Raw genomic sequence first — 13,668 nt, forward strand, 5'->3', positions numbered from 1 at the left:
CAATAGTAAAGCATAATACTCCCCAATGATGATCTCTTTTTATAAACATGCTTCATAAAAGGAGGGTGTCCTCAATTTGACCTGTAAGTTTTTTAAGCATATGATCACTCCTTATTCTTCATCATAAAAACAGACTATGATGATTTTATGTTTATTTTACTTTTTTATGATTAATAAATCACATAAGCAAAAAGCTTATGTGTGGAAATATGAAATGGAAAATTTGTAGCATAAGAAAAATGCAATGTCTGACAAGGATTTGAACTGGTACTTTTTCAAGTACACCACCAGATTAGATTATTCAACTCACCAGATGAAAAGGTGAGATGCTACCATTCCATAATGGAGTCAACAGAATTTTGTAAAGGAGATTTTTGTTAGAAGATTTTCCTGTTAGAAGATAATTTAAGGTAAAAAGATTTTTTAAATAAAGATTTATATGGTCAATGTAAATATCTTATTTTTTTCATAATCATCTCATAGCTTAGAATTGGATTGTTGTAACATAATTAATTTGGTGACTATATACAGAATAAAACTAATTTTGTTTTACTGAATTATCAAAGAATACAATGCTCCTTTTTCCATGTCACTGATACATAAGAGTTTTTTATATTAGCTTGTGATAAATTATTAAAATGTATCATCCTTGAATAACAAGAACATTAGTATATTTACGTTTGTACTGAATCAATATTTACTATTTGAAACTATATATTATAAAGTAATATTTTTTCATATCTATTATAATAAATTAAAAAAAAATCTAATAATATGTAAGTAAATAAATATTTTTGCTTATCTTGTAATTAAATGCTGTTGTAATTAAATCACTAAAAACTAAATAAAAAAAATTGAATGATCAAACACTGCCATTGGAAAGCAACAGAACAAAATTATAATACTACTAGTATTAAGAAAAATAAGCAAACTTGAATCACAAAAAACAAACTTAATTGTAGTCATGATTAATATGAAATGATAATAGACAACAGCAACAAATAAGATAAATAAAAAATAAGTAACAAAAATTAATATCAATTATTTGTTAAAAAAAAAAATATTAACAAGACAATATAATCTACTTATAAATAGGTTTTCTTAGATACCGTAGCACAAACTTTCTAATTTAATTATATTAACTTAAATCCTAATGGTAATAAAATACAATAACAAATACTTGAATGCTTTTCTATGAATATATACACATAACAATTAGGATAGCTTAGCTAGAAGACTAAATCCATTTAAGACATGATTAAAACTATGTAGATAATATTCCATTCAGTTTCAGTGAACAGTATGTACACTTTCATCAATTAGGATAATTAATGAAAGCTAATGAGTTACCACACCATTACAGACAGAATTTTATAAAAACATAAATATTTTAACACACTACAAATCAGCCAATACAATAAGTCAAAACCGATTTCATCCAAAGTTGAGCTGTGAGGTACTGATGTTGCTGTCTATTGAACTTCAACAACAAAAATTGAATAGGTACCAACAAAAAATCAGATTCAGTAAAAAAATAATTATATTTTTAAGTAGATCAGAACCTGAATTCTGCAATAAAATCCAGGAAATACTTTTAAGACTGGAAACCTATTAGAATAGATAGGAGTTAAGAAAGTAAGAAAGGAATTATTATAAAAGTATATTTTTATTAATGACTTCTTGGGTTTTATTATGAGGTCCATTTGGTAAGTTGTTGGCCTGACAAAGAAGACACATCATTTTCAGACAATGTTTTTTGAAAAAATCAATACATTTAGACCAACAATTTTCCATATTTTTAATACCATCAGTGTTAGGAAATATGTTGTTTCAATATGTTATTCAATATATTACTTTTCATAATTTATTATGTGGTTAAAGTCATATGTTCATTGTATATTGTTTGAGTCTAATAAAAAAAATCATCATTTTTTAAGTCCATTAATACTGAGTGTTGTATACATTTCTGGGTATATACTTCCCGCACTAACACTCAGTCTAATCCGATTTATTCAACTCTACAAAATCAGCAGTTGATTCAGCTTTGAACTCATTATTTGAAGTGAATTTTTATCTGGTGAGTAATTTCTTCAGGTTTGGGAAGAGAAAGTAAAATTCTGGTAGTCAAATCCAGTGAATACACACATACACTTTGAACTGTAGGTGATGGAGTTTTGCAGCAAAAACAACATAGATATGCATATAAGGACATTATCATTGTAAAGAGCAGTTATTTTTGGGCAGATGCAGGTGTTTTACCTGAATAATACCCTTCAACTGAGCCAATAGTAAAGCATAATACTCCTCGATGATGATCCTACCATTTGCCAAGTACTCTATGACCACATCACAAGAATCTCAATAAACCATAGCCATGATTTTCCTAGAAATGGAACCATTTTTGCTTTCTTTGGTGCATATTCATTTGCTCCAACCCATATTTGGACTACTTTCTTTTGGTTTGATTTCTGGTAGGTAATGGTGAATCCATGTTCCATTTACTGTTATTGTTGAACTGCATTTTCTTTTTAGTAAACTGTAAATTTTTTAAACAACTTATTTTCACTAACCCAAATAATCTCTCACCAACTTACTTTCACTAATACCAATTTATAATATTGGTCCTACATAAAATAAGAAACAAATTCAAACGGTAACAGAATTTAGAAACAAAAATTCTTCATTAACACAAACAGTAACAGTTACAGAATTCAAAATCAAACAGACATTGAATGGAAAACTTTTTCACACTCAAAATATTGTATAAAATATAGTAGACACAGTCTATCAAAAGGTTTACAATGATAGCAATCTCGCATACTTCAGTTGGCAATCATATTATTAAATATGGTATTGTGGATTTTTGTGACAATTTAAGAGCCCAAGTGTTCATCATGAATGTTTTTTCAACCATATACAATTCAGCAGCCAAATTTTTACTGTCAAAAATGATACCAGACAGCAAAGACTCCTCAAAGTAGAATCTAACAGCTTGTACTTCAGTTTTAGCCATTTAAAAAAAAAAAGAAGCAAAACTTGTTTGCTTTACTCACGTGTCATAAGAAAGTGACTAAATGCACAGTCTGAAACTTTACCACAATATCTATAGTATCATACTTTACAAATATTATATTCATTTGGCTTTATTTGCACCATCGTTGTGTCAGGCCAAGAACATATTGAATGGCCCTATTATATTATCATTTAAACACTAAAGATAAAAAAATGATAAATTTTTAAATTAATGAATAATATACTGTTAAAAATTCAGTTAAAAAAAAATAAATAAAAAAGGTTAAATTTTATTTGTGTATTATATACACAACAGCTTCTACAAATTGCAAAAATACATTTATTTTTCAAAAACTATACGTTAAAACGTTTTACATGATATTTTCTTAGAGTATTTACTTTTTACAGCTACATTTTTGCCACCATTCATAAATTTATTGGAACTCCTGGAACCATTCTAAAAACCTACTTTAGATCTTTTTTTGTATAGAAGTCATTAGCATCTTGTATTGGTTTTCCTTCAGAATTAATTTAAACAAAAAAAAAGTAAAAATCAGTTGGTGCCAAACAGAGAAAGTGTGGTCAATGAAGTAGAGATAATGTGCCATATTAACAAACTGCTTGTCCAGATTAAACTGATGTGCTGGCAACCTCTTTGGACAATGTATTGACCACACATATGCTTTCAGACAACTAAACAGACAATTGTGGCAATTTCTCAGTCATATTCAAACATCTAATTCTATTTTCAATAGGTTATTTTTAATCATTTAGAGCACATTCAATGTTTCAATATTTCTGTGGTAAGTGGTTACCTACTATAAACTTCATCAACTTTAAGACAGCTCTCACAAAAATGCTTGCGTCATTCTTAAACTTGTTTTCTCTATACTATTTTACTTTATAGTTTTTCAAATAATTCTGGATGTAATTTGTTAAATGAAAAATGAAATTTAACATTTATGAAGTGTTCAACTACTACAGACTTTTAAACGTTGACAATGTAACTCAAACATACAACTATTATTGATATTGTTCAAGAGAAAATAAAAATCATGTAGAAAATAAAGACAATCAGAGAAAACAAAAATAAATCGTGGTTTTGTCCATATAATGATGTCACGGACATTGCTAACATAAGAACTAATAATTTTCCTATCATATTACTGTTTAAAAAAAAAAGACGGTGATTCTGAAAACTTTTTGAAGCAAATTTTGTATAAAATATATACATAAATAAAAGACAATCTTTATTTTGTGTATGCCCTAATAACTCAAAAACTACTTAACCAATTTAACTGAACATTTCAAAATTTATTATTATTATTATTTGTCCCATAAGTGTTTACATATTAATTTCATGTTATTAGTTTACATGTTTAAATAACAATGTTTCCAGAAAGACAAAATATTGGTCTCGCAAAATAACTGTCCGAGGAAGTCAATATTGACATAAACAACGATCAGTTAATAATGACAATCGATATAGATGATACCTCTCTATTTATACAATGACATTAAATTTAATAAAAGAAGTTTTAGGCTATTTATTTACACTTTTTTTATGATCTATATAGTAATGAGATGGGTGAGGTTTGAACTGTGGTAAACATTATGGGAGTCATAAGAAAAAAGGAAAATTAAGAGTGAATTAATATTGTACATAATTAATACTGTTCGTAATATTGACTGTTTCACTGTTTTTGTATGTTACAAAAATGTAAAAAATAATATTAATATTTATATAGAAGATAAAACTTTTACTTTTTAAAAAATAACAATCCATCCAAAATGATAAAATATTGGTCAACACACAACTTGAGCCAAGAGAATAAAAGAATACAGAAGAAATGAAAAGGAGGAAGAAACAGTACAATGAAATAGATTACAATATCAAATTTAACACTAAATTTATTTAATTCATACACTTAAATGTAGCAATAGCAAGAACAGACAGTTTATCTGAGTCTCATTTACTGACTCAACAAAATCTTAATGATCTCATACAAGATTTAAATTTATCCAAAAAACAGTATGAAATGCTTGCTTCCCGGCTAAAAGAATGGAATCTTCTTCAAAAGAGTACAAAGATATATATTTATTGTAATCATCATTTTGAATTTAAAGACTATTTTTTTGAAGAAAATGGCTTCGTGTTTTATAACGACATTTCTTCTCTTATGGAGACACTTTGTAATGAAGATAAACCAACAGAATGGCACTTGTTCATTGGCTCCTCTAAAGTTAGTTTAAAAGCTATGCTTCTGCTTAATGGCAATAAATTCCCATCAGTACCTGTGGCTCACTCTGCTAGTATAAAATAAACATATAAAAGCTTCAATGTGCAATGTATAAATGGAATATTTGTGGTGATTTGAAGGTAATTGCACTTATTCTTGGTATGCAGCTTTGTTAAACAAAGTACTGTTGTTTTTTGTGTGATTGGGATAGTAGGGATAGAAAAAACCATTTCATTAGAAAAGAATGGTCTAAATGTGTATCACTCAATGCTGAACAGAAAAATGTGAAACATGACCCATTGTGTAATCCTATAAATGTGTATCTACTTCTGTTATACATCAAATTGGGATTATTGAAGAATTTTGTCAAGGCCATGGACAATACTACTGGTTTTATGTGCTTAAAACAGAGGTTTCCTAAAATTAGTGATGTAAAAATTAAAGAAGGAATATTTGTGAGTCCACATATACGATCACTAATACATGATGAAAAGGTTGAGGAACTATTTATTGAATCCACTGGAGAAACCAGCTTGGCAAGCATTCAAAAATTTTACTCAGAGTTTTTGGGGAAATTGAAAGGCGGAAAATTATTGTGATATTGTCAACAATCTTATAACATCTATAAAAATTTGGGTTGTAATATGTCCTTAAAAGTACACTTCCTGCACTTCACCTAGATTTCTTCCCTGAAAATCTTGGTACAGTTAATAATTAGTATGGGGAGCACTTTTATTAGGAAATTTCAGTTATGGAAAAGAAGTACCAGGGCAAATGGAATCCTAATATGCTAGCCGATAATTGTTGGACTATCAAGAGGGTTGCTCCACAGGCAAAATATAGCAGAAAATCATAATTTCTTACTTTCTGGGTGAGTCAGATTGAATATTATGTAGTTAAGAATGCAGAAAGTATTAAAATGTTTGAAATTATAAATGCCTGCTCTTGGAAACCTTGCATGATGAGGGAAAACCAATATCATATTTGATTTCAGAAGAAAGAATAATATCAAAATGACACTTTTCTTCCAGAGATAAAAAAAAAATTATTTTTTGTTCCCAGCGAAACTGAAACATTTTTTAAATGTTCAATTCAATCATATTCATTATGATAAAACAGTAACACTATATTACATGCAGAACCTTTGAAAAATTTCAGCATTTAAATCCCTCCTATCCACATAAAACATTTTCTTACTGTTCAGCAAAGAAAAATGAACTGACAAACAAAAGTAACAGAGATCTATTATTACTTGTACTAAACAGATCATATAAGCTGTCAATAACTCGTTTTGTTTAATCAAGCAGTAAAAGCACCATAAGAAAGAATAATTCTTATATAGCAAATAATTTCTGACATGCTATCATTTTATAAAAATTTGGTATTATTATCAAGTATCCTTGAAATATTACACTTACAATTACATATAAAACTGAGGTAGATAAATTTGTTGTTTTTTCATTCACTAACAGATACTGCAATACAGACAACTGTTTCATTTTTTCCAATTCTGACCAATGAACATTAGTATGCATTGTAGCTGAATAATGGATTAGAATGCTATCATAAATAAGGTTTAATATTATGTAACACTAACAAGACTTAATTCTAATTTAGCCTATCCAGTGCTAAAATCAGCTGCTATAAGAAGCCTAGATAGAAATTATTAGAAAGGAACCATGGCTACAGTACTCCCCCTCATAAGCAGGCATAACCTGTTAATGACTGATGTAGTAGCTGACAAGATTTAAATTATAATATTAAACATATGCAGCATAGTCAACCTTCTTAACAAAGGACACCCATTAAAATTTGTAATAGATTTGAAAAATATTCAATTCTTCAATCAATGAATAAGGAATCCAGTGCAAGTTATTCTATCCTTTACATTTAATAATATTACTATTGATATCAACTTATATTAATTACTATAACTATCAGTCTTCACAACCTCTCTCTAAAACTAATATATAAAGTAAAATAAAATAAACTAACATATAAAATGGTAAATTTCCACATATGAATCAAATTGAAAAATTAATTTTCAGTGCATTACTCATTAAAAACATTAAATAAGTTTAATCAAATAAACAACATTTAGTCCAAAATATGTTATACTGCTTCTTGAAATAGAGCTGATAAACTGTAAAAAAAAGAATAATATTTTTAAGATATATACATATTAAATTGTACAGGGTGAGCAACATAAAACCGAATGCATAGTGAAACTACCCAACATTATTTAAGAAAGACTCTCGCACAACTAGTGTGACTAGTGGATGTACGTATATGTTACTACTAATTGTTGTTTCTGTTTGTCAGGTGGTTACATGTCAGTGTAGTATACATTTTGTTGCGGTGCAGTATTGTGAGTGCAGTTGTGTTTGTGTAAAACACCTTATTCAATCCAGGAGAGGATAGCTACAGTTGAGGTCTACATTTGTTCTGGGTTGTATGAAGAATCACATCAAGTATATGTAGAAAAATTTCCAAATGCCTGAATTCCAGTGAAGAGTAGCATACATGATTTAGTTAAATAATGGTGTACAACAGGTTCAGTTTCAAATGCAAAACGAAATAGGCAACTTTCATTAGGACTCCACAGGCCATTGCCAATATTGAGAAGAGAATTACTGCCAGGCCAAAAAAAAACTCTACACAATTTATCCCAACAATCTGATGTTAAATACACATCTTGTCATAAAATTCTTCATGAATTAAAATTGAAACCATATCGTGTTACAACTGTGCTTCAACTGAAGGAGACAGACAACGAGCTGTCAGCAGAGGACGGTAGCTTCCATGTTCCCCAGAGTGGTCTACTTGGGATTTTTTTCCTTTGGAGCTAACTTAAACGAAGTTTATACATCTAATCCCTCACAATATTAATGAACTGAAGGTGAATATTAATGAGAAATCAATACAATTAACATTTTTTGTGACTACTTTCAATATGATCAGTTGAGCACAAAAGTGCATCGATGTCCAGGGTGGTAATTTTGAACATCTTTTGTAACAATAAGGTAAATAAATGCAACATTTAAATTATATTTTATGTTTTTCTTATTTAATTTATGCGTATCAATCATAAAATTTAATTCCAACATAACCTACTGATTCTGCAGCGATTATGTTATGGGTTCAGTTTTATATTGCTCACTCTGTATTATTCAAAGTAAAAGTTACAAATATAAATTTATTTAAAGACTAGTGGTTAAATAATATAGCTTTGTTTAGTTGCCATAAATATTGTTTTTTTTTTTTTTTTTAAGAGCCACTTTATCAAAATGTTCTCTTTTCCCCTAGGATGTTTCAGTCTAGTATTACAGTGAAGTTACAGTAAGATTCATTCTATCACATCTTTCAAAACATGCCAATAATTCATTTTTATCTAAATAACTAACAGAATTTACAAACTAAAATTTTTTTATTTGCTTATTTAAGAAGCCCAGAAAAAAAAAATCCAATATTTTTTCACCTCAGCATGTTAATTCAAATATATGAAAAAATGTTTATTTTTATAAAATGAAAATAAAAATATTATCTTTTGCACAGAATAAACATTTCAGTTACGAGAGCTTCAATAAATCGCAAACTTGTCAGAGAACATGACGTTCTTTTTAATATTTGCTCTCAGAAAGCATTCAGTCAATAACTGACATGTATAAACACATTGATCAAGGCCATTGCCCCTCAATTCATTAACTGCAACTGGATGAAAACATTTAACTTTCAAGTCCTTCTGCATACAGTCTTGCATTGTCCATCTTGTAATGCTTAATTCTGCAGAACGTCTGGGCATTGATTTCATTGGAGATTGTTGAATCGATGTCTCCACAGCAACATGTCTCAGCTCAAGTACTCGACATCCCAGTACATGGTGCATCAAGAACACTTCCCAATGCAAAAGCCTTCTTCTCCCATGTCAGTAACATTTGCTGTGATGGTGATGATTTCCCAAAATGCACAAAGAAGTTATTCATAATATTCTCCAATGTTTTACCAGTGTGTGGACGTTCATGGACCCACACACAACCTAACAAATGCTCTTCAACAGTGAACATACTCATATCTGCCATCATTCCACAGTCAACTACTACTAAGGTCATCCCACCATGAATGAACACATTGGATGACCCCCACCATGGCTTATCCTCCCCACCTTTTCCAGCAGCACTGAGCAATATCAACAGTGAGAATTGGCAGCAGTAGAGCCCAATTAAGCTGTATTTATTAGTGTAAAGGACTTTCCACCCATATAGAACAAATATAAACACTTGTAGCCTATCTTATTAAGAAGAAAATTATATAAAAAGTTTGGTAGAAAAGTTGTATTTTCCATTAGTAGTTGAGAACAAATTTAATTAGTAAGATTTAGCACTTCATTTTGTTCCTCTGAGATTTAGTTCAAAATTATGGCTAGATAATAGGAGACAACACAATAGTCTAAATAACATTTTGCAGAAACCATTTACAAATATTTTGTAGACTAACAATGATCAACTTGGAATATTTCTTCATTTCTTATTTTTTTTTTTAAATTCTATGTAAACTTACTACAATCAAAACTAACACTAAAATCTGATACAATTTCACAGATTGCATTAACTACTTTCAAAAATAAACAACTTATAAAAAATCAGATCTGTGAATTACCACTACATTGGCTTACATCAAGTAACTCATGAAATATTTTGCAGTTGATTAGCACAGATCGGGATCATAAAAATTGGGAAATATATATTAACTAATTTAACATTGTGAATAGTTTCACACAAACCCTATGGATAACAGAAATGTTTACAATTTCTAACTACGATGACAAACCATATCTAACACAGAAAAGAATTAAGTAAATATTTAACAAGCAGATTAAAAAAAAAAATTTATCTGTATTAGCCTTAAAGCTTATGCACAGATAAAAAGTATAATTAATTCCTAACAAAAATCTTTTTTATCAAGTGGTCCTCCCAAAATATTGATCTTTCTATATTTGTTCATATTATGTTACTTAAATGGTAACATAATGATATAATGGAACATAAATTTTTAGGTTGTAATATTTAATGTTTTATCTAACAATATAATCAAAGAATCATTATGTATATATAAATTAAATAAACAACTACTTTTATTAAATGTATCTTAATATCTTTGATCATTGCTATAAGTTATATATTTTATTGGAATATATCTGGTGATATCAATTGATGAAGTACAATAAATTTTTCTTAAACTAATCTCTACCCAAAAGACAGGAGCAAAACTGGTATTTTTAAATAAAAATTGATAAAGCAATACGAATTATTTCTACAAAATAAAATATAATTTAAGCACTGATGTGATCTTTTGAATTGTTTGATTGTTTATATATAAACAACATATAATTATATATGGAGTGTACTGGGAAGTATTTTCCAAACTTCAGGAAGTGATTCTGAACACCAAAATGAGCAAAAACCTACTTCAATTAAATTTGGCAAATCTAAGAATAGTGTCTTGTTCTACAAAATAAAAAATTTTGAAAATGTCACCTTCAAAGATTTCAAAATGGCCACCATCTTAATTCTTTAATTTTCAATAGGTTTGTAATTATTTGTTTGATCAAATTTTTACTTTTACAAAATTTTATTTTGAACAAAAGTACATCTTATTCATAAAAATCTATTGATATACAATCGAGTTACTGCAGACAATTAACCTGGCAGTACGCTTGGGCACCGTAATGCAAGCTGATAATTTTTTGCCTGTTTTAATTTCCTCCACTAAATGTAATAAAAATTATTAATATTTTGTTGATTCTGATTTCTTTTTTTATCCTACATAAGAATTTAAGTAACTGCTGCCCCTGAACCTTGTCAGCAAAAGTAAGCAAAGGATGAACCTCGCTCCACCTAAGATACGTAATACTAGAATGGCTCTAAGCAGATTAAAAACTTGATTAATGATTGCCAAAATGATGAAATAAATCAGGAGATATCAGTTAGTGGTCTTAGGATGCTAACTGAGAATACCAAGCTCCAGAAATAACTACTGAGGAAAATTATGAAGGGTGATAAAACTAGATAAAATTTCAGTATACCAATTTTATCATTTTACCCTGTTTATGTAACATAGTTTAATCTAAGCACTTTCTTAGAAAACATAATTAAAATCAGTAATGTGTTGCAAAGTTCTAAGTTGATATGCCAATTAACATATACATTTAATGAAAATAACCACTTCAATGTATTCATTTTTATGAGTATTCAACACGAAACAATGATGGCAACTGAATAAAAATCAAACTAAATAAACTTAACCAAGAACTCTGCCTAAATAATACACTGCAGTTTAAAATTAACCTCATATCAAAATCAAAATTTTGCACTTCATAAAAATACAGGAATGCATAGATTAACCCTCCTAAAATAATATAATAATTTCAATAACAAAATCCATGCAATACTCCCTTATTTTCTTAGAAGTTAAAATAAAAACTGAAATCAGGTCGAAAATAAAAGCCATTTTAAGTTTTCAGTAAATAAACATAAAACGCTGAAACAATTTTCAATTTAAAGATTAATAATTCATTCTTATTGCATTAATAAAAATAATTAAAAAATTCACTAACTAAATACTAAATTAATTAATTAATTTAATCTAATTAAATACTAACCTTTTGGACAAGCATTCATCACATTATTAACAAAGTTCGTAAAACATTCAAATAACTATACACTGTTTATCAGCTTGTTCATTTTAGCTTATAATCATCCATCCATTGGCTGAAATTTTTTTCTTTATTTTCTAAAACTTATATGATTAAAAATTAAAATGACTTGATAGGTGGTATCATTGATCATATGTTTACTACAAAACTATTTTTTTAGAATCAGTAACACACAGTGTATTATACTACAGTGTATTATTATATAATATCACAGTCAATATTTTTTATTTATTAATAATTTTAAAGTGTTATCTGAAACAAACAAAAATCCAAATAAAAGTGACTAATTATCATTAAAAATAAAAATAAAAATAAAACAAAGTATTAATTTTAAGTAATATTAATCATTATCTTATAGGTATCTGATATAAAATCAACTCAAGTTGTATCAGAAGAGCATATAATATATAAGCAATGATATTGATTTCCCACCACTAGTTTAGACAGCAAGTACTTAAAGCAAAAGAAAAACATAGAGAGAGTTATGAAGGATGTAATACCTTAAAAAAAAAATACTTTGAATAAATTTTCTCACTATTCTCAAATTTAATATTACAATAATTGAAATAGGCACAGTGTATCTAAAATGTTTCTTGTTTTAGACAAGTGACACTATCTATCAACAAATGCCAGAACTACATAATAGTTAGATCACTCACTAAGTGTGGTACTTGAGAAGTAAGAATTTGTCTTGAATTTTTTAATTTTGTTTCAATTTTGTGATGAAAAAGAGAGCATTTATAAAATTTTCTATAAATCTTCAAAAAAAATTCTCCAGAAACTTAAGTTGATAAAAGCATCATGAAATAGTAAGCATCCTTATGTGAGGTAATGATTGGCTATTGGGGTGTTTCAAGGAATTAAAATGGAAATCATTAGTTGATAAAATTTGCTTTCTGGCAAATTTTGGTTCAAAGACATAAAGATTGAAAACTATTTATCATTTAGGAAATATATTAAAGTTTCGTAAGATTGAATCAATTAAAGAAACATTTTCTTGATTTATGAATTTGTGGGCGAAGATATATACTACTCCTTACTCAGTGAAATAGAAAAATTAAAATCAATATGATATATAGCCAAGGGTTACACAAATAAATAAAAATAAAATTAAAAAAAAAATGCATAAGCATTTTTATAAAATTGTTTATGGAATTTTACGGTACTGTAACTACCATACTTTAACTTTGGTGATCTACAGAAACCAGTTTGAACCTGTTAGCGAGCCTGACACTGCTTAGGCGTCCGTAAATGTTAAATGCGAGATTTTACCTTTCACACCTCTCATTTTCAACATCCTACTACCTAAGATGTTACATAATGCCAGATGCACACAACTATTTTTTTATGATGAACAACTTTCTTTCTTTTTCCTGGTTAGCCTCCGGGAATACCGTTCAGGTATTACTTCAAAAGATGAATGAGGATGATAATTATGAGTGTAAATGAAGTGTAGTCTTATACAGCAGTCTCAGTTTGACCATTCCTGAGATGTGTGGTTAATTGAAACCCAACCACCGATATCCGCGATCTAGTATTCAAATCCGTGTAAAAATAACTGTCTTTACTAGGACTTGAACGCTGGAACTCTCGATTTCCAAATCAGCTGATTTGGGAAGATGCATCCACACCAGACCAACATGGTGGGTTATAATGAACAACCTGAAAAGTTATTGCCTAACTTCCCAAAAACAACACTGCCAT

General features: G+C 28.5%; 1 long non-coding RNA gene across 1 annotated transcript; it reads left to right on the forward strand.

The window, feature by feature from the left end:
* The first annotated feature begins 1,387 nt into the window (after positions 1-1,387).
* LOC142329933 (uncharacterized) lies at positions 1,388-8,300 on the forward strand. The gene is made up of 2 exons (XR_012757625.1): positions 1,388-1,503; positions 7,575-8,300. It is a non-coding gene; the product is annotated as an uncharacterized LOC142329933 (long non-coding RNA).
* The last annotated feature ends 5,368 nt before the right edge of the window (positions 8,301-13,668 follow it).

The sequence above is a fragment of the Lycorma delicatula genome, chromosome 9 (assembly GCF_047948215.1).
Source record: "Lycorma delicatula isolate Av1 chromosome 9, ASM4794821v1, whole genome shotgun sequence".
NCBI lineage: Eukaryota > Metazoa > Arthropoda > Insecta > Hemiptera > Fulgoridae > Lycorma > Lycorma delicatula.